Source organism: Pelodiscus sinensis, chromosome Z, assembly GCF_052426305.1.
Source record: "Pelodiscus sinensis isolate ZL-2025 chromosome Z, ASM5242630v1, whole genome shotgun sequence".
Classification (NCBI taxonomy): Eukaryota; Metazoa; Chordata; order Testudines; family Trionychidae; genus Pelodiscus; species Pelodiscus sinensis.
Window position 1 is genome coordinate 18,152,169 of NC_143085.1, and position 20,766 is coordinate 18,172,934.

The following is a 20,766-nucleotide window of genomic DNA, read 5'->3' on the forward strand; positions in this document are numbered from 1 at the left end:
AACCTAGTGCTGCTTGAACAAATGCTGCCTTCTTCCTGACACACTGCCCATCAAAGGACATGCACATGATGCTGAAAAGCTGGCAGTTAGTAGGAATCTCTGTAGTTCAGTGCAATTCTCACCAAGCACAGCCCCACCTTTCAGAATATGAGGGACTATCAAACCACCCATTCTGCTCGGGCTGGTTTGGCAGAAGAAAGAGCAGAGGGACTAAATAGATAGCTATGAAAGGCCAGGCACAATCAGGCAGCATGTTCCAGGTGCTCATATGCAATCCTAAACCACACTCAAAGCCAAGAATTATGATTTTCATGCTACTGGATAACATGTAGCGTGATTAAATACTGTAACTAATTCTAGCAATAACTTCATCCCACATTACATTCCAGTTCTGCTTTTCTCTTCTGCTTCTGCCTTATTTTTCCCCCTTGCTTCTTTTTCCTGAGGGAAAAAAATGTGCCTGGACAGAATGGGATCTTCCTTCCACAAAAGGGCTTTTTGTCATTATCATTGTGCTAGCTCCCAGCTCCTGTTTTTTAATCATAATAGATCAGTCCACTTTCCATTTACTTATGCTTTTCCCATGTCATAGAAAAGCACATTTTTATTTGGTTTCACTATTTTCAAATCACAGGAACATGGCCCCAGCTCGTTATTAAATAAATATACTTTGATTTATCAGAGGCTCCGTTGAGTGCCACAGGGAGGCTGGGGCAAAAGAAGACAAATTCTTTTCTTAACTTGTCGTGAAAGGTGCTGGGCTTTCCGACCCTCACCCCCATTAACCTAGCAAAGCTAGTTCGCTCCTACTGGGAGTTCCATGGCTTGCACAGCGGCAAACTCGGACTGATCTTGTGCCATCGCAATATATTTGTTCATTATCTTGCGCACACACAGAAGCATTTGGAAATGTACTCAGGGCACAGGCCAAATTGAATCATCTGCCTTCATTTTCCACACGATCTGAAGCTACAGCTGCTACAACAGGCTGTGAGATTTTTTTTCCCATTCCCTAACAGTTTCTATCTTTCTAAAAGTCACAGCCGTCTGGTTTTTAAACCCATGTCATTTCTGGTTTTGTGAGAGGGTGGTTTAATTAATTAATTACTTGTTGTTATTTATTATTATTAATAATAACAGCTTTGTAGACACGGTCTCTAATTTTACTGAGGTTTCATTTGGGGATTGCACCATGGAAGCAGTAGAGAAAGCAATGCCCTTAGGGGAACAGAGTAATTGATATTCATGTTTTATAGTGACTCAGATGAATCTATTAATCCATTAATCCTCTTGCCTCTGTTATTGGGCAAGAACCTAGTAGAGGTGACATCTGCCCATCATGTGTACTGATTTGCTGTGAACTCTTGTGCCAGGAGACAGAGAAAGGGACTTTTTGTCCAGTTCATACAGTACCATGTGGTCTTGCTGGTCCATGTCTGGGCCTCTTTGGTGTCATGATAACACAAACAAATAACATTGAACACGCCCTTCCACATCCAAACAAAGAATGACAGATGGAGATCCACGTGCTGTCCCACTTGTTGTGTCCTCTGAGAAACAGAAAACTAACAACCCAAGGGAATGGTTTGATTGGTTTAAAAACTCAAAATCATCTTTGAGTTGTGTTGTGTGAAAGGACAAATCAATGGTAGCCAACAAAATTCAAATGAACTACATTTCCCTACCAACTTAGTGGCAAAATATATGTCAGCAATCACTGTTCAAAGAAAAGCAGACACTTTTCTCTTGAGATACAACCAACACGAAAAATTGGAATTCAAGCTTCTGGATCTGGAGTTCTTGGTGCAGACCTGTCTCTATAATTCACATACTTGTGCCATACTGCCGCTGAATGGATTAGGCATTAATAATAATAGAAAGACTTATAAAATAGTTTGCCAAGAGACCTATTTCCAGTGTTTCTGGAGGGACAGTCCAGAGACTAAACATTCTTTGCAGTTATGTTTCATACTGCCAATGATTATGTCTGGCCTGAGACTACCAGAACTGGAAAGAACTTGACTACATGGGTAAAATGCCTGGAACAGCTGCAGCTGAATAGTTATATCACGTAGTTCTCTGTATGATCACACTTATGGCTTGTCTCTACTATGTAAGGGAACAATGCTGCAGAAATTTATAGCATCTGTTTAGGGACTATAAATTGATTTACGAGTGCTCACCCATTGACGCTAGTACTCCAACAAGATGAGAAGAGTAACTGGTATTGATGGGAGAACAGTCTCTCTCACCCCCACCAACCTTACGGCATGCAAGATGACACAGTAAGTATGTCGACTTAATCCAAACTTAGAATTTATTATATTCTAAACCTAAGAATGCTTTTGTGTGGTGTAGGTTAATTCGAAAATGAATTAACCTAAACCACAAACAGTCCCTCTTAGAGTAGAAATAAATGTCCTCACAGGAATGTATGTGGAACAGTTATTCTGGTTCAAATTCACATCCTACTTATTTTGCACTAACCTTCCTGAGAATTCTCTTAGTAGATAAGCCCTTAACTATACTTTTGGGATCTGTTATTTGGTTGCATTCTCTTCCATTTTAATATCAACTCCCAGCTAAGTTAATGTGTCTCTTTGGTAATCTATATCAGTAAATAACAACTCTTTGCATTAGAAGATAATGAACTGGTTTAATAAATATATATGGACAATTTAATTAAAATATATTGAAGATTAGGAAAAAAGTACTCTGTGGATGAAGTGGTGTTGAGGGATTGCACTTGAAACTAGCTCTGTGTATTTTAAGCAAGCAACGATAAGTTTAAGTGATATATACTGTTTAGAGGTCTACTACCGATTATTAAAAAGGTAAATTATTAAAGTGTTTTTCAGAAGGGAAAAAAATCATCAGTGAGTTGCCTATTGTTTTAATGCTTAAAACAAAACAAACCATTTCACTTCAAAAATGTACTTTTAACTTGAAAAAGCTCACGTATCCAAACAAGGTGGAATCAGATAAATACATTAGTTCTGACTTATTCTTTGAAAATCCAGCCTTAATGCAGTCTAACTGAATTTATCTATCCCAAGCATACTTCATAATGAGATCAACTGGGAAAAATATCAGGCTTGTTTGTATATTTTATACTTGCTCTAACTTGGCAGTTTGGAGATTATGTATTCCCCAGGTCCCTCCTTACATCGTTTCACACGCTGCAATTTGATTTTCTTTGCTTGTCCTTTTCCACAATTTTTGATACATTTTATTGAGTTCTGGCTGAGAAGGAAACATTCTCTTTAAATGATAGATACAATGAATTTTTCTCTAAATATGGACACATGGCACAGAGAGCAACATACGGTACCATGATTTTATATTGAAATAGGACTCATTTTTAAAAAAGACAGTAGCATCAGGACAGATTAACCTAGTTTGTCTAATTGGATGGCACTGGTGTGGATCTTGTGATAGTCTACTTTAGGAATAACTAAGTTTTAGAGTGACATACCAATCACATATCACTTAATATGATGAGGAAATGATGTTAACATTATGATAGATAAGCATTGTCTAAGCAGTAGAACACAAGACTGAGACCCAGAATATTGGATTCTAATCCTGGCTCCCTTGTATGAACCCAGAAAAATAAATTTACATCTCATACTTTAATTTATCAATCTGTAAAAATGGAGAATAATATTTACCTATCACAGAGGGGAATGGTGAGGCTTAATTAATGTTCATAAAATAACCTATCAAGATTCTACACTAGTGCAAAATAAATGATAAAAGATAATAAAATGCAAAAAGTAGTACTGATGCAATATTAAGTTAAAAAAACCAAGTATGCAAAAATCAGGAAATTCCAAAAGTTAATAAAATATTAACTTAGCCACATTTGTTTATAAAACAAGATGTTGCAACCTTAACAACAATACAAGTTCTTACACAATCAATTTCCTTGGTTTCTTTGTTTTTAAAGAAAAACGGTGAAACAATGAGCACCTATCATTTTGTGCAGACTACTGACTCTAGTCTTGGCCAGTGGACATGACAGGTTCTCTCTTTTCTGGAAGTAATAGGCTCATGGAGGATCCCTAAAGTCAGACCAGCATCCAGTAATGAGCTCATCCTCAACCAGTTCCAGGCCAATTCTTAAACCTCTGTTTAGAGCAGGGATAGGCTGGATGCAACCCATCAAACCTTCTGATCTGGCCTCTGGCCCGCTCTTCCCCAAGGCAGGCTCTCTACCTACTGCAGTCTGAAATGGCTTAACATGGTTGGCGGCTCCCTCTAGGCACCACACATCCCTTGTGAGTGGGTGGGGAGACTTTGCGCACTGCCCCTGCCCCTCAGCCCAATCACCCCCCCACACAGAAAAATGCAGCTCTTGAATACTTACCAAACTCCTGAAGTATCCCTCTCCCCCATCAAAAATTATTGCCCACCCCTTCTTTAGACCCTCATATTGCAATCGGCCAACTCTGCTAGTAGGCTGGACTGGCCTTCAATGTAAGGAACAGACACAGTGGCTTGGAGTGCCAAACATTCTATCGTCCCCAGCAGGGCTTTGGAGTGGAGCACGGAGCTGGAGCACAGAGCAGTGGAGCTGCAGATTTTTGCCCGGAGCTGGAGTGGAGCCGGAGGACAGACAATCTTGACTGCTCCACTGCTCCCTTTTTTTTTTTTTTTTAGCAAGAAAGTCCTAAAGGAGCCAAAAAGTTTCAGATCGTATAACAAATTATATTAACATCTACTTTACCACTTTACGTATATGTCACAGTTATTCTCACTTCGGCCGAAATCAAGATTTAATGTACAGATACACAATTACAAAGTTTTTTGGAGATATGTTTTATTAAAGAATCAGATAATTATCAGACATCTGGCAACACTGCAGACTGCTCCCACCCTTATGCCAATGTTAGGCAAGTATGTACTCGCATAGATTAGTTAGACAGTTAGATTAGTATGTGTGTATTTTCAACCTTGTACATGTAGCCTCGTTACTTCCCAACAATTAATGGTGTAGAACAGCGATAGGACCTACTAATGCTTTGGCACATACCAAATTTCATTGATATATCTATATTAAAGCGTTTTTGAGATACTAATTAAAAACTTGGAAAATATTTTGAATATTTTTACAGCAAAATTTCATAAGAAAAACTAACTTGCAATTTATAAATAAAAATGTATATTAATTATGTATATTAAAATGCTTCTTACTTCATTAAAACTGCAAGAAACATGTTAAAATATTAAAATGTACTTTAATAATAATTTTGTGTAAAAAGAAAATGCGCTAATTTTTGTCCAGAAAATCCAAAATAAATTCAAAGTACCTTAAGTGGTTAAGATATCACAAGCAGGTACATTATAAAAAAATGTAATGCTTTTTGTTCATTGCTTTTTGAAGATCATAACAGGAAACATTTGGATGCGGTAGCAGCACAAGAAGATTTGGCCATGGCTTCAACAAAAAAATCAAATCTGCCTCCCATGATTGATAGCCGATTTACGGAAAAGGATCTCAATGATGTCTTTACTTTTGAATTTGAAAAGCTCAAATTTAGGCTTTTGGGAAAAGCAAAGAAGAAATCGGCAACATGCAAGGTGGAAAAGGAAGTGAATGGCGAGCTCAAACCATGTAGTTTCAAGACAACTGAAGCAAGTGCTGTGAAAAGTTTCAACCTTTGGCAGCATGTAAAACTTAACTATCCTGAAAACTATGCGGCTCCGGTTATAAAAAAGGACCAGGAAGATGAGGCAAAACAGAAAGCTGACATGGCTAAATGACGTTCTTCTGGCTCTTTGAAAACTCCTGGAGAAAAGATTTTTTGCAGAGCTTCATCTGAAAAGAAACCCAAAATTGAGCAAACAAAACTTGGCTCATATTTGAAGTCCTCAAAGGTTACAGTCACCATGGATGCCAATACTTTCCGTGAAGGGCTTATGGAAATGGTTTGCTTGAGTTCAACACTACTCACTACCTTCAGGCTAAAGAACAAAGGATTCCAAAAATTTGCAGGTGAAACGGGTCGGCAGCTTGGCATTTCAATGGGGCACGATGCGTTCATCACTTAGTTGTCAGCATAGCTGACTCTGGTCATGAAGAGCTCAAGAAAGCTTTGGAACAAAAATTGTGCTACCTCAAAATGGATGCGGCAACCCATGGAAACAGAAATTTCCTTGCAATCAGTTCTACGAAGAAGGAAAAGATAAAACTGTGGTAAAAACCTTGGACATAATTGACACTGAAGGGCGTCACAATTCTTCTTACGTGAAAAGTCAAGTAAAAGCTATTTTAGAAAAATTTGGGATCAGTGAAATGCAAGTGCTGAGCATCTGAGTTGACAATGCAGCAAACATGACGTGTGTGGTCAAAAATTTCAGCGAGGACAATGAAACCATTTCTACTTCTGAGAACAGGGATGTGGACAGAACTGAAGCTATTTTGCCTGATGAAGGAACTAAAGGAATGGATGAAATCGAACTCACCATGGATGCTGCTGCACAATGAGTTAATCACCCTAGCCTCATACTTCCTACATGGCTTCATGAGGACAACTCAAAAGTCCAACTGATGAGGTGTGGTATTCATACTCTTCAGTTGGCAATCTGGGATGGACTGAACAAAGAACATGCGAAGAAATTTCTGGCAAAAATTCAACAAGTCATTGTCAAACTACAAACCCCAAGTATTTGAAGTGTTCTGCTTAACCTACATGGGGTAACTCAGTCATTGGATACTGTGACTCGCTGGGGTTCAACATTTGTGATGATTGATCGGCTTCTCGTTTTTCAATCTTACTGTGAAAAAGTGGCTGCTGCTGGAACAAGAGAACTCAAGTTAAGAAAAGCTGAATGTGACGAAGTGAAGAACTTGCAAGACCTCTTCGCAAAGCCAAACCAAACAACTGTGAATCTTCAAGCTGTCGATGTAACCCCGAGAGCTTTAATGAAGGAATGGCGAAAACTGTCAAAATTCTTGCAAGAAAATGGTGGACAAATTGCAGAAGGAATTCTATCCTCCATGCAGAAATGCAAAGAGAAGCTTTTTGACAATATTCATTTCCTTGCTGGAGTTTATTGTTGACCCACGGTATCAGATTCTTCTTACCTCAAGGGAAATATCAAAGGCAAAGGAAGGGCTCCTTGATATTGCTCAACGACTCGAAAAACAAAATCTATTGCTACATTTGAACTGTGCAATAGAGGTTGAAGAAAATGAAATACAACAAAAGGAGTCATCAATAATCAAATTTGCAGTTTCAGAAAGTTCACATCCTTCAGAAATAGCAGGCTGTTCTCAAACTTCCGTCTCCACTCTGAACTTGTTTGAGCGTCCATCCCTGAGATGTCTTCAACCATCACAGGGATATGGAGATAATTCAAGCACCAATTCTTCAGAAGATGACAACTTTGAAAAGAAATTCGATTAACAAGAAAGATGCCGGCGAGTTTCTGTGATTTATAATTGTAATGAAGCATTATTCGAGATAAACTTTTGGGAAGATTGTGAGATGATGGAGTCTATTGGTAGGCTAAAAGTTAAGTCTGTTTTTGAGGACATTCACAGCTACCCACACGGCATTCAGGCTGCCTGCAGAATTGCTTCGAGCATGCCAACAACTCTAGCTAGTAAAGAGCGACTGTTTTCGGCTTTAAGGTTAATTTTAAATGATCTGCAGCAGGCTATGAAAGACGACTTGATTGCTGCAATAATTTTTTACAGATTGAATTATGAATGATTCTAGTTTGTATCATTGTTGATGACATTTAAATTGTTTGAATAAAAATAATGTTTTTTCAAAATTACAGTATGCACTTTTTTATTTAGTTAAAATTAATTTGAGTTGGAGTGCGGAGCATAGTCGGAGCAGAGCTAGAGCAGTCACTATTGGTGCTGGAGCAGAACTGGAGTGGAGCAATTCAAAAATTTGATTGCTCCAAATCCCTGGCCACAATTTGCAACTTATGGGCTAGCTCTCCCATTCTAGATGCGCAAACCAAAAGAGAGAAACTCTCAGCTTGTTTTCCCCATCAGACACTGTTCCTCTGATGGTATGCCTACACCACAATTAAAAACCTGTGTTGACACTGCAATTAGATATACGGAACTGGCCTATGCCTGTTGACTTTGGATCCTAGGGCCTGAGGGAAGGGACTATTTAACTGATAGACATTCAGCTTGGGCTGGAGCCTGGATTCTAGAACCCTGCAAAGTGGGACACTTCCAGAGCCTGAGCCCAAGTCAGCTGGCACTGGCTAGCCCTGGATTGCTACCTTCAGTGTGCTGAGAGGCTTCTTTGATTGATGCTTTGCAGAGCAAAAGGCCATAACTGTCAGAGCAAAAGGCCACAACTGTCAACCTTTCTACACTGGAACCAATTCACTGAGGCAGGTGCAAAGATTTTCATAAGCTCTGCAGTGAAGGATAGTCTTTACAGTGGAATAGAGCCTTGAATGCTTTCATACAATAGATTATGCCATCTTTATTGGGAGGTTTACTGCAAATCCAGAAACTGATACTTATTTTGGAAGAGAACTACTGCGTAAATGGTCACAACTGCCTGACTTTACAGCTGCCACCCGGCTAATAAAGAATGCTCCCATCTATGCTTGGCAGCTGATATTAGACAGCTGGGAAAATCTGGATTTGACATACATCAATGGTGAAGTGTGTCAGTGTAGACCTGCTTTGGTTACAGCTAGGAGCTAGTGTGAGAGTGAACCTAATAGAGGGTAAATAAAAGAGATCTCAATAATTTCTAATCAAATTAACTGAAGTCTGTCTGCCACTAATGGATATGCAGCAAGTATCTAAAGATTCCTCTATTCAGTAAGGAGAGTCAGAAGAGATAACAACGCAATTTGGTGACTTATGGAGTACACAGAAGACAGAGTATCAGAGGGGTAGCCTTGTTAGTCTGAATCTGCAAAAACAAAGAGGAGTCCTGTGGCATATTATAGACTAACAGATTTATTGGAGCATAAGCTTTTGTGGGCAAAGACCCACTCAGAGACATGTAACAGACCAGTGGTCACTGCAATTTGTCATATCCCATTGTGAAGGCAAACATATAAGCGATGGGGAGAGGGGAGAGAAAGAAAAGATTTATTTGCACTCACTACATTAAGAAATCTTTTAAACTTTGACAGTAATACAAGAAGCTTATTGGAACACATTTGGCTATGTTTAGTAGATTAAAAGAATCTGTACCCACAGAACAACCACACTACACTGACAAGAGAAATGGGCTACAAAGAAGACAGTTAACAACAGTACTACAACTGGAGACTAGAAACTTATAATGATCAATACTAAAAAGGCAGTTTCTGATAATTGCTGGGATTCTCAGACAGAAGTGGGATGCTTCAACTATACTCTAATTTAGCTATTTGTCAGGAAAGGAATATGGCAAATAAATACTTCAGGAGAAAGTTCAAAGTCCTTAGCAAGATACTAGATAAGATTTGTAGTCCTGACTTGCACACAAATGTGGTTTAGATAACAAGTCTCAATCATAAAGTGCTACTTAGTGAATGTTTCAGGACAAATAGAGCTGGTTCACATTAAATAAACCAGGGCTACTCAACATGCAGCCCATAGCCTATTTCTTTTGGTGGAAGCCAAACCAAAAAAGTAGTCAATATAATGGTCTTCTGTTGATATTCGTTTTAGTATTCAGATAATCCTCCAATTTGTCTAGGTCACTCTGGACCCTATCCCTACGCTCCAATGTATTTACCTCTCTCCCTAGCTTAGTGTCATCTGTAAACTTGCTGAGGGTGCAATCCATCCCCTCATCCATGTCATTAATAAAGATGTTGAACAAAACCGGTCCTAGAACAGATCCTTGGGGCACTCCACTAGAAACCGACCGCCAACCTGACATCAAGCCGTTGATCACTATCCATTGGGCCCCAGTATAGCCAGCTTTCTATCCATCTTACAGTCCATGTATCCAATCCATATTCCCTTAACTTGCTGACAAGAATATTGTGGTAGACCGTACCAAAAGCTTTGCTAAAGTCAAGGTATATCACATCCACTGACTTTCCCATATCCAAAGAGCCAGTTACCTCATCAGAGAAGCTAATCAGATTGGTCAGGCACGACTTGACCTTGGTGAATCTATGTTGACTATTCCTGATCACTTTCCCCTCTTCCAAGTGCATCAAAATGGATTCCTTGAGGATCCCCTCCATGATTTTTCTGGGGACTGAGGTAAGGTTGACTGGTCTGTAGTTCCCTGGATTGTCCTTCTTCCCTTTTTTGCCTTTTTCTAATCATCCGGGATCTCTCCCAATCTCCACGAGTTTTCAAAAATAATAGCCAAAGGCTCCACAATGACATTTGCCAACTCCCTCAGTACCCTCAGGTGCATTAAATCTATGCCGTACCTAGGCTTTATGTGGTGCTGACACTTCAAAATGCCACTGTGGCATTTCAAAGTGGCAGCTCCACACAGCTGAGCCCAGGATCAGCTGTACAATGCTGCCCCTTTGAAATGCTGCCACAGTGTTTGTATGAAACTCGGGGTCATCTGTGGGGGGGATCAGCAAGTTTGCAGATGACACTAAGCTAGGGAGAGAGGTAGATACATTGGAGGGCAGGAATAGAGTCCAGAGTGACCTAGACAAATTGGATGATTGGGCCAAAAGAAATCTCACAAGGTTCAGCAAGGACAAGTGCAGAATCTTGCACTTGGGACAGAAGAATCCCAAGCACTGATGGAGACTGACTGGCTAAGTAGCAGTCCTGCAGAAAAGGACCTGGGGATTACAGTGGACGAGAAGCTGGATATGAGTCAACAGTGTGCCCTTGTAGCCAAGAAGGCTAATGGCATATTAGGTTGCATTAGGAGGAGCATTGCCAGCAGATCCAGAGAAGTGATTATTCCCCTTTATTCAGCTGGGGAGGCCACCTCTGGAGTGCTGTGTCCAGTTCTGGGCTCCCCACTCTAGAAAGGATGTGGACGCACTGGAGAGAGTCCAGTGGAGGGCAACCACAATGATTAGGGGGCTGCAGAGCATGACCTATGAGGGGAGACTGAGGGATATGGATTTGTTTCGTCTGCAGAAGAGAAGAGTGAGGGGGGATTTGATAGCCACCTTCAACTTCCTGTAGGGAGGTTCCAAAGAGGATAGAGAAAAAACTGTTCACAGTAGTGATGGATGGCAGGACAAGGAGAAATGGTTTCAAGTTACACTGGGGGAGGTCTAGGTTGGATATTAGGAAAAACTATTTCACTAGGAGGGTGAAGCACTGGAATGGGTTACCTAGGGAGATGGTGGAATCTCCATCCCTAGAGGTTATTAAGTCCTAGCCTGACAAAGCCCTGGCCGGGTTGATTTAGTTGGGATTGGTCCTGCCTAGAGCAGGGGGCTGGACATGACGACCTCCTGAGTTCTCTTCCAGCTCTATGGTTCTATGAAAAGCGCCACAAGATTCAAGAGCTAGAGAAAATGCCCTATAGAGAGAGGCTTAAAAACCAATTGGCTATGTCTACACTATATACATTGCCAGAAGAGGCAATGGAAATGAAGCGCTGATTAGCATACTGTCATGCTTCATTTGCATAATCTATTCCGAGCCGTTTTTGCGCAAAAACGAGCAGTGTGGACATTTCCTTTTTGAGCAAAAAATCCTGTTTGCGAAAGATCCTTATGCCTCTTCTGGAGGCATAAATGGAACATTTTATATGGTATTTTCAGTTTATTTTTAACGGAAACATGCCACAAGTACCGGGCTGTCCAGTTCAATACCGGACACCTGGAAACACTAAATATATCAATAAGGTGTGTACAAATTAACGCAATATTCAGGTGCACATACATGATAAAAGGTTCATTCTCCGCATTGTGCTGCTTTTGCTATCCAGCCCAAAAAAGCACTGGCCTTTTTTCAACAGTTAAAACATATAAGTGAATTCAGGATTTTCTCTTTTTTTGAGCATATGTGCTTTGGATTCATTTTCTCTACAAATAATTCTAAAGGATTAATAGGCTGCTGTGTTCAAATCTGGTGGCAAGGTCAATGGGGAAAACAAACTTTGCTAAAGGTGTCACAATCTTTGATGTACAAAATTGGCAAGGAGCCAGGTACAGTGCCAAGCACAATAGAAAATGTTTCCCATTTGCAATAATAAGATATGGCAACTACAGACAGATTTAGGAGACTAATTTGGACTATAATCCTTGATTCCTCCAGCCACTTCTGGGATAAAACACAGTAATAAAAGAGAGGTCACCATTGTTTAAAAAAAAAAAATCAACATTTGCTGATTATCAAAATCTGAGACAATGAAGAATTCCCCTATCTCTAGAACCAGAATTAACAAAGATGCTTCAGACTCCATGATGTGGTCTAAGTTAATTGTTTAATGGTAGCCTATGTATATGATACGTTCTTTTTAATAGCTCACAGCACCAAAAATAGGCACATTTACATATATGTGCATTTCACTCAAACATTGATGGGTGCCTCAATTAAAAAAGACACGTGTTTTATAGAACGGACAATTTTTAATCAGATAATATAGTTGGTCAAAGTGGCCGCCCACTGACCAAGAGGAGGAGGCGCCTCTTCCCTGAGCCTTTCTGGGCAGTACCTGGCCCTAACAACCCATCTGGCCAAAAACCAGAAGGTGGGGCCAGAGATATAAACGATGTGCCAGTGAAGCCCCGGCAGCTGAAGGTGCCAGAAGCTTCCCCAGTGCACCCATGGGAAGAGCTGGACCCAGGAGAAGTTGAGGACTGGGCCACCGGGCCCACAGTTCAGACTGCCTGGATGGACTGCTTACCTGGCCAGATCTTCCAGAGTGACAGAGCTCAGAGGATTGGCCCTGGACCCAGTGGGAGTTTGGAAAGAGCCCGGAGAAAACGGATCAGCTTTTGGCCGAGCCAGAGCCAGGCAAACACGTTGTGAAGCAGATCCCCGGTGACCCAGCAGCAGACTGCTCTGCTGCTACCAGGGCCCTGGTTGGGACGCAGTGGAGTGGATGGGCCTGCGTCCCCCCTTTCACCTCACTCCCAGGTGGCAGTCTCCCCCCTTAGCTGTGCCTACTTGCAGCCTACATTCACTGGACCCCCCACCTGAGCAAGGGGATCCACCTGGGCGTTCATCTTAAGACTGTTTGTCTTGAACTGTTTGCTCGCTGCCCCACCCAGAACCAAGGCTGGACTTTAGACTGTTTGTTTGCCGTCTCACCCGGAACCAAGACCAGGCCCTGAAGTGTTAATTTGGCTGCCTCACCCCAAACTAAGGCTTGGGCTCTGAACTATTTGTGGTTGCCCACCCTGAAGAAGGGCCTGGGCACCGAACCACTTGTTCCCACCCACCCTGAGCAAGGGCCTGGATTGTGGACCAAAGTCACTGTTACTTCCCAAAGCCTAACAGTGGCTAGTGGGTCGGAGTAGCTGCTCACTGACCTCAAGGGAGATGCACTTCTTCCAGAGCCCTACCGGCTCACACATGAGTTATGTTTGTGGACAGTAATATATTGTTCATTTTAATTCATGAGTTGGTATCACCCAAGTAAGTCTTACCTATAAAACACATGCAAGTTACATATTTTTTTCCATATGAAGAGGCTCATGCAGCCAGTAACTTAAAGTGAACAAGAGCTAAGAAAGAATATCAACATCCCAGTTTCCTATACTCTGGAAGATGCTTCCATAATACCTGATGTCTAGGGATGTGAACAACTAGTCGACTAGTCACTTTCCCCTGCTTGCTGCCTTTACCAGAAAGAAGCAGCAATGGGAGGGAAGAGAAGGGGGGTGCTTCAAAGCAGCAGTGCCGCATGAAGCCTGGGGCCAGACTCCAGGTTCCATGCAGCGCTGCCTCTTTGAAATGCCATGTGCAGCCTGGAGCCAGCTGGGAGTCCCCAGCTGGCCTGGGCTGCATATGGAGTTTCAAAGTGGCAACGCTGCATGTAGCCTGGGGTCAGCTGGGGACTCCCCTGCTGACTGTGGGCTCCATGAAGCACTGCTGCTTTGAAGTGCCATGGGGAGCACAGGGACAACAGGGAACTGCTTGAGTCCCCAACTAGTCCCGTGCTCCCCGCAGCGCTTCCGCCTTTGAAGTTTAGCAACAACCCCAAACTTCAAATGCGGAAATGCCCTTATCAACTAATCAAATAGTCAATGAAAATTACATCGACTATTCGATTAGCCAAATAATCAACATTTTACATCCCTGCTGATGTCTAGCGTGTTGTTCATGCACCTCATATGTGCAATAGTGGAATTACGTTGGTGGCAGTGGTGCTGTCGACACCGGGTCCACTCTCAGAAGGGAACCCAATACTTAGACCATGATCCCCCTGGTATGTGCTCTGTGCTGAGTCCTGTAGTAAGTTGAGGGTCAGTAACATGGAGTCAGCAGGCCTGAGTAGAGACCTATAACATGAAAACAGCAACAGGCCTGCAATCTAGTGAGAAAGACTTTGGTTCAGTAACACAGGAACCAAGAAAGAGGCCGTACTGATAACTGTGTAATTGTGTAAGTTAGGTAGAGCATGGAAGGACACAGGGAGGCACTGGGTACAGACTGTAAGCCAAAGGGGAGTAACGGAACATCTTAATAAGACCAGTCTTGGTACAAAGACTCCCCAAAAACTAATGCACATGCCGACCTAGGTTCAGGACCAGGTCGGAATTGACAGCATGAAGGATAGTAAGTAAGCCCCCCCCTTCCATAAGGTGAGAGGTGGTATCTAGGCAACAGAAGGTGGCAACCCGGTACGTAAAGAAATGATGTAAGTTGTTTGTACCTGTCTATAAAAGGACACCGCAGAGGGTGCTCTGTGGCCGACCTTGGTGGGGGGATGCACTAGGCGCCTGAACGGCAGGTGTCATTGCCTGAACTTACAAAATGCACAGTAGCTTAACTTTGACTAACTGCTGTTAATATCTGTTATACAGTAATAGGCCTGCCTGGGCCATAGTGCCCAGTGGTGTAACATTGTCCTGATCTCTGTTACCAACTGGTAGAGCTTTGCATTTGACAATAAACCTGCTCGATTGATTTCAAACCTTGCCTGCATCTGTCGTTTCTGGGGCCTCTCAGAGATCTCTTGTGTTGACCCAAGTGCATGGGATCTATTACTCTAGATAAAGGGAGCACCGATTGTTACGCACGCAGCCGAAAGTTTATCACCAGCAATGGAGTAGAGGTCCTGTCAGGAGCATGCCAGGACGATCCTGACCAGACAGCGCTGACACTGACAGTTCAGACCACTGAAGGTACCGAGGTACAAGACACCGAGGTACGGCAAGTCCCTGCCCTCACTCGCCTCTTCCTCCGGAGGTCCCACCTGCCACTCATTCCTCTCCACCTTTCCTGCCTCTCCTCCTGCTTGCTCTTCTCTGCCCCTGCCCCACCTGCATTTTTCACTCCTCTTTGCTCCCCCTATCTCCTATGTGTGCAGTAAGTGGATCCTAGGGAGAAGAGGACTGGGGAGTACGGACCTCAGGGTGCAGCGGGGGGCAGGGCCACAGTTCTGGCACTGGGGCCCACAACAAGTTAATCCTGCTCTGCAGCTGCCGCAGAAATCAAGTCAACATCTCCCTGCTAGACTCCACCTCTTGCTCACAGAGGTCAATAGATGGGCCCAGCCAATGAAGTCAAACAAAAACTAATTTATATCCTAGAATCTGTCTTTGTACGCAGGTGCTGCCACAGCATTTCTGAAGCACTGCGACCATCTTTGCTCACCGCCCGTTGTGATCTATTACGATCAGTCAAAACATTACAGAATGCTGGCCATGGAAACATCCAGAAAGGCTACGGGTCCCACTTTACAATTAAAGGTGCAGCAATCAGGAGAAAATGTGCTTGAACTATCATAATAGGCAAAGTTAGCTCTATAAGGAAACATACAGACAATTTCCCTATAATACCTGGGGGAAAATCCTGTTTACTCTTCGGCATCCTGAAAGGGGAAAAAAAATCACAAGAATAATTAAAGCCAAAGCTGTGCAGGTGAAGCCCCTGGATAATTTTTGCCCTGAATAACTAAAAAGGGTGACAATTATTTCAGTTAATTATCACTGTGTTTTGCTTTGAGATTAGCATTCATAGCCTAGGAATAGGAAACACATTTTCAGAAACAGTTCTGCGATTACAACAAGCACAAAGCTCAGTGGAATAGTTGTTTGTCACTTAATATATACATGGAATATGCTGAATTACACAAAAACACAGTGAAAGTAAACAAAGCAGAAATGTTTTGACTGAGATTAATTGAAATTTCACATATTAAGGGGAAGGGTCTTCTATCTATGTAATACATATTTTGCCATCTCTCAGTGGGGGCATCAGGCAACCATATCTACATGCAGTGTGTTCAGATTTGCGTCTTTAGTTGCCACAAAGGAGCAGTTCTGAATCAGTTTCTGTTAGAGCTGCATTGTATAGGAAGGTTTTAAACAATTTCATAGAACAAAAGTGGGCCCAAACAAATCCCCCTGCTCAAAATCAGAACTAGGATCTGTTTCTCTATTGTTATAATGAGCCAAACCAAAATATTGATTCTGAACACACTTTCCAGACTTGTGTATACTCTAAACTTATTGGTTCAAGCTTAGCTAGCAAAAATCACTTCCCTCACTTCACAAACTCCTATGATCCAATTACAATCACGGGACTCCTTGTGACAGAAATAATTGCTTCTTCACTCCAAATAGGAGGTGCCACTGGAATACAGTAATCTCTTTGCGAAGTAACAACAAATGGTCTGTTAGCACTTTACAGACTAACAAATTTTGTTCATCTCTAAAGCGCTACCAGACCATTTATTGCTTTTTCCTATACAGACTAACTCGGCTACCCCCTGAAGTTTCTGTAAAGAGGCAGTCCCCACTGATGCAGAAGTCTATTGCACCCTCAGTTGCAATATGCTATGCATCACCCAGAATGTTTTTAAATATTGTAAGACAGTGTCACAGCAGGATTGTTGGCTCCTCCAACACTCAGATGACACCAGAAAGTAAGAAGAAGAGGGTCATGCATTCATACTTTGAAAAGGAAAACTAATGGCAGAGAAATACTATGCTGCCTTGGAGTGGAAAGAGCTGCTCTGTCTCTGAATACAGACATAGGAAAGAAAGATTCAGGTTTCATTTAAGAACGAGCTATATTTTGGGAAGGGGCCTCAGGGCCTCAAACATTCTAATAGCTCAGACACGTGTTGAGTAAGAATCCAAATTTTGCCACTGTTTATGATGGTCTCAGACAACATGCAAACTATTTCAGAGTATACAGCCATACAGAAATGGTGTTTAAGGACTTATCAACATGAAAACAGGTTGCACAGATTTAACTAGAAGTATGATTTTAAAGAGATTTCGTTAAACTGGTGCAAATGCTTATGGAGACTCTTAGGCTTTTTTGCCAATTGAATAACAAAACTTGTCATTCACAGATGCTTAACTACACCCCTCCAACCCCAAAGGACAGTTTTGCTGTGGCAAGAGGCTGTTGGTAAGCAGGGCTGACAAGAATCTTTGCCCTGGCCTCCATAAGTGACAGGGCCTTGGGCAAAAGGGGCAGCACTGCCAGGACTATAGGGTGTGTGCTGCCAGGGGCTCTGGTTGGCAAAATAAAGGGCCAGGGCTCCGGCTGCTGTAAGACATCTATGTCACTAAAAGCTATATAGTTAGACAAAGCCTTAGTTTGTTTTAAACCAAATTCAGTCCAGTTTTAATTGATCTGTTTAAGCTACTTCAAAATCAATTGAAACTAAATCACTCTTAATACAAAATCAGTTTTCATAAAAGGGGCTGTTGCACCAGGTTTATAAATAAGTTTATAAAATTATTAAGCTGAATTGGTTCAACTTTAACAGATACACAATCCCTTATATATAGCAAAATCACATATTCCTTGTTATGATTTACTGCTGTTTGCAATTTTTCGTCATCTCCACCCCAAGTACCTGTTTTGAAAAATAGCTTGTTGGATGAGTGTAAAACTACAAACAGGGTCACTTTTGATTAGTAATGTATTATACAACAATAAATGCTTTGCATTTCTAAGCGCCTTCCCTCTGACAATCTCCAAATACTTCTGTTAACATTAAATAAGCTTTCCGATAACTCTAAGGAGTATAGCAGATAAGCATAATTATCCTATTTTCCCAGATGAAGTCCGTCGTATTGCAAGCAAGTTATGGCACAGCTAGGATGAGTGAGGACCCTGATCTGCTGTACCAGAGAACTATTCTTAAAGGTATCTGTTACGATGCAGCTCTTCACTCTAACCATCCTGTATCTTAGCCAATCATTCCTTCATGCTGACATGGTCAAATGTTTCTTAGAAGAACTTTTGTTTATTTGTTTTACAATATGTTGTTGACAAAGTGCAATGTACAAAGCAAGGAAACACCAGTGCTTTTTAAGAGATTGGTACTTCGAAAACATCACCTGTAAACCTCATGACATTAGCTGAAAATACTTACATAATAAAAATGATGGAGGAATACATATTGGTTTGAAAAGTGAGCCCACAAGATAGTATAAACATGTGTTCATTACACAATATAAAACAAGACACCACTTGTCTGTAGGACAACTGGGGGAACAAGAAAAACATCTGATGTCAAAGTTGATAAAAACACAGGTAACCATGGCTACCTTCAGAAGCAGTACTGGGGCCAGAACTGTTCCAAGATGGACTTTCTGAACTCTTATAAAAAGGGCTGTATAAACTAAAAGCCTGATTCAAAGACCATCAAAGTTAATGGAAAGACTAGCTGGGTGAGATGATATATTTTATTGGACCAACTTCTGTTGGGGAGAGAACCAAGTTTCTGAGCTTATACAGATCTCTTTTTCAGGTACAATAAAAGATATTACCCTCACTCATATTGTGTCTCTAATAACCTGGAACCAATATGTCTATAAAAGCACCACATATAACAATGGAAAGACTGGCAATGACTTTAGAGAGTTTTAGATCAACTCACCAAAGGGTCAGAAAAGAAAAATAGTAACAACCCAATAGGAACAACCCACAACTATAATTAAATTAACCAAGTCAGATAACTACACAGAACTAATTACAGAACAGAAGCAGGAAAAGAATTAATGAGACCTATAAAATCTCTTTACATTTTGCCAGTAGACAAATAGATAAAATGAAAAAGAGGAAGGGAGAATAATAACAAACAACTTCCACCCCTAAAAAATTATGGTGCAGGATTTCAACTCTGCTGTTGGGAAATAAATCTTACATAGAAATCTCTGCAGAATACCAATAATGTAAGCTTGGTTGTCTGTAAATCTATTTCACGGAAAATAGCTGCATAATGATATATGCACACACTGTAAATACACTTTTTGCTAAATTGTTGGAGATTAAAAGAAACAAGGTGGTTCAATGAACCAACAGTGTTGCATGTGCAAAACAAAGCAATTAACCTATGAATTTACATGGAAATATGTTAGCACGACAGATGTATGTGCATGTATTTTGGCCCTTTGGCAAAAGGCATGGTTTTGGAGCCAGATGTTTTTGTTCATGCCTAAAAAGAATCCAGATGCATCAAGCTGTGAAAATTTCTTCAGATCTGTCAAAACCTACCCTGAACTAGAAGAGAGAAAAAAAGAACTTAAGTTTGAAATAGAAGTCTGTTTTCCACAGGGGATTTTACCACCATCTGTATTTTAAAAGCTTTAGTATTACTTCAAGTCCTCTGAAAAAGTTTGAAACTCAATAGGCAGAACACATTAAAAGAACATGCAAATAAGGTTTAAAAGCTTTCACCAAACAAGTGTTGTACATCTTTGCTTGTACCAGGGGCAGATGACGGTTTTGCGGGGCCCCGGGCAGCATAATTCCACGCGGCCCCCCCTTTGCCACGGCGCATGCGCAGCGACGCCATGTGCATGCACAGCGGCGCCACGGCACATGCGCAGGGCTTTCCGAAGCACGGGGCCCGGGGCGGCCACCCCTTCTCCCTGCCGTATATCCGCCCCTGGCTTGTACTATTCTGCCACAGTTATGCTCAGTACTACTGTAGGAAAGGAACACCATTACATTTCTGGGTGGTGGGGTCTATTTTAAAAACATTAGACTCAATTAGGCTATCACTCTTGTTGGATTTTAAACCAGTATAACTCCACTAACTTCAAAAGAAATTACTACAGAATTACACTGACATGAGACCAAAATCAAGTCCATTTTCTTCTACAAACAACCAATGAAAAAGGAACCATGATAATAACTAATAGCAAAACATGGAAATGAATAGCAAAAAAGTAGTTTACAAACATAGCCATCTGTGAGTAGGCTGGCTCAAATCAGCAGGGCAATGAATCACTCTGCTTACCCTAAGCAATGTTTCAAATTGGGGTGAGGAAAAGGAGTAAAAGTCACTGGCACTGTGACGGGGTGAGGCAACCCCGCACTAAAGGGGCCCCCCCCAGCAAGGCTGGGGAAAGCGGCGTGGCTTGTCTCGCCGCTGCCAAGGACGTGTCCGGTGGGGTAACCGGAACGCGCCGCTCGGCAGGCGGTCAAGCTGGCGGGACCCCACACCGACGGTGCCCCCCCCAGCGGAGCAGGAAGGAGCGCCGCGGCTTGGCCCGTCGCCGCCGGGGACGCAGGCAGCGGGGCAGCCGGGACACGCCACCTGGCTGGCGGCTCCATGGACGCAGTCCGGGACAGCGCGGGGGAAGGACCCCCCGCGGTAAGGTCAGCAGGGATGACGGGGAAGGAACGTCCCCCCACCAGCCTCGGGGCAGGCAGCCCCGCGGACGCCCCCAGCCAGCCCTATGCTCCACAGC

At 42.0% G+C, this 20,766-nt stretch overlaps 1 protein-coding gene and 1 pseudogene across 9 annotated transcripts in view; one reads left to right on the forward strand and one right to left on the reverse strand.

The window, feature by feature from the left end:
- FBRSL1 (fibrosin like 1) overlaps positions 1-20,766 on the reverse strand; it is a 1,043,303-nt gene that overhangs the window by 578,385 nt on the left and 444,152 nt on the right. The window lies entirely within an intron of this gene.
- Positions 2,271-7,783, forward strand: LOC149520693 (uncharacterized; annotated as a pseudogene). Its single transcript, XR_016348381.1, has 2 exons — positions 2,271-2,289; positions 5,387-7,783. The product of XR_016348381.1 is annotated as an uncharacterized LOC149520693 (transcript).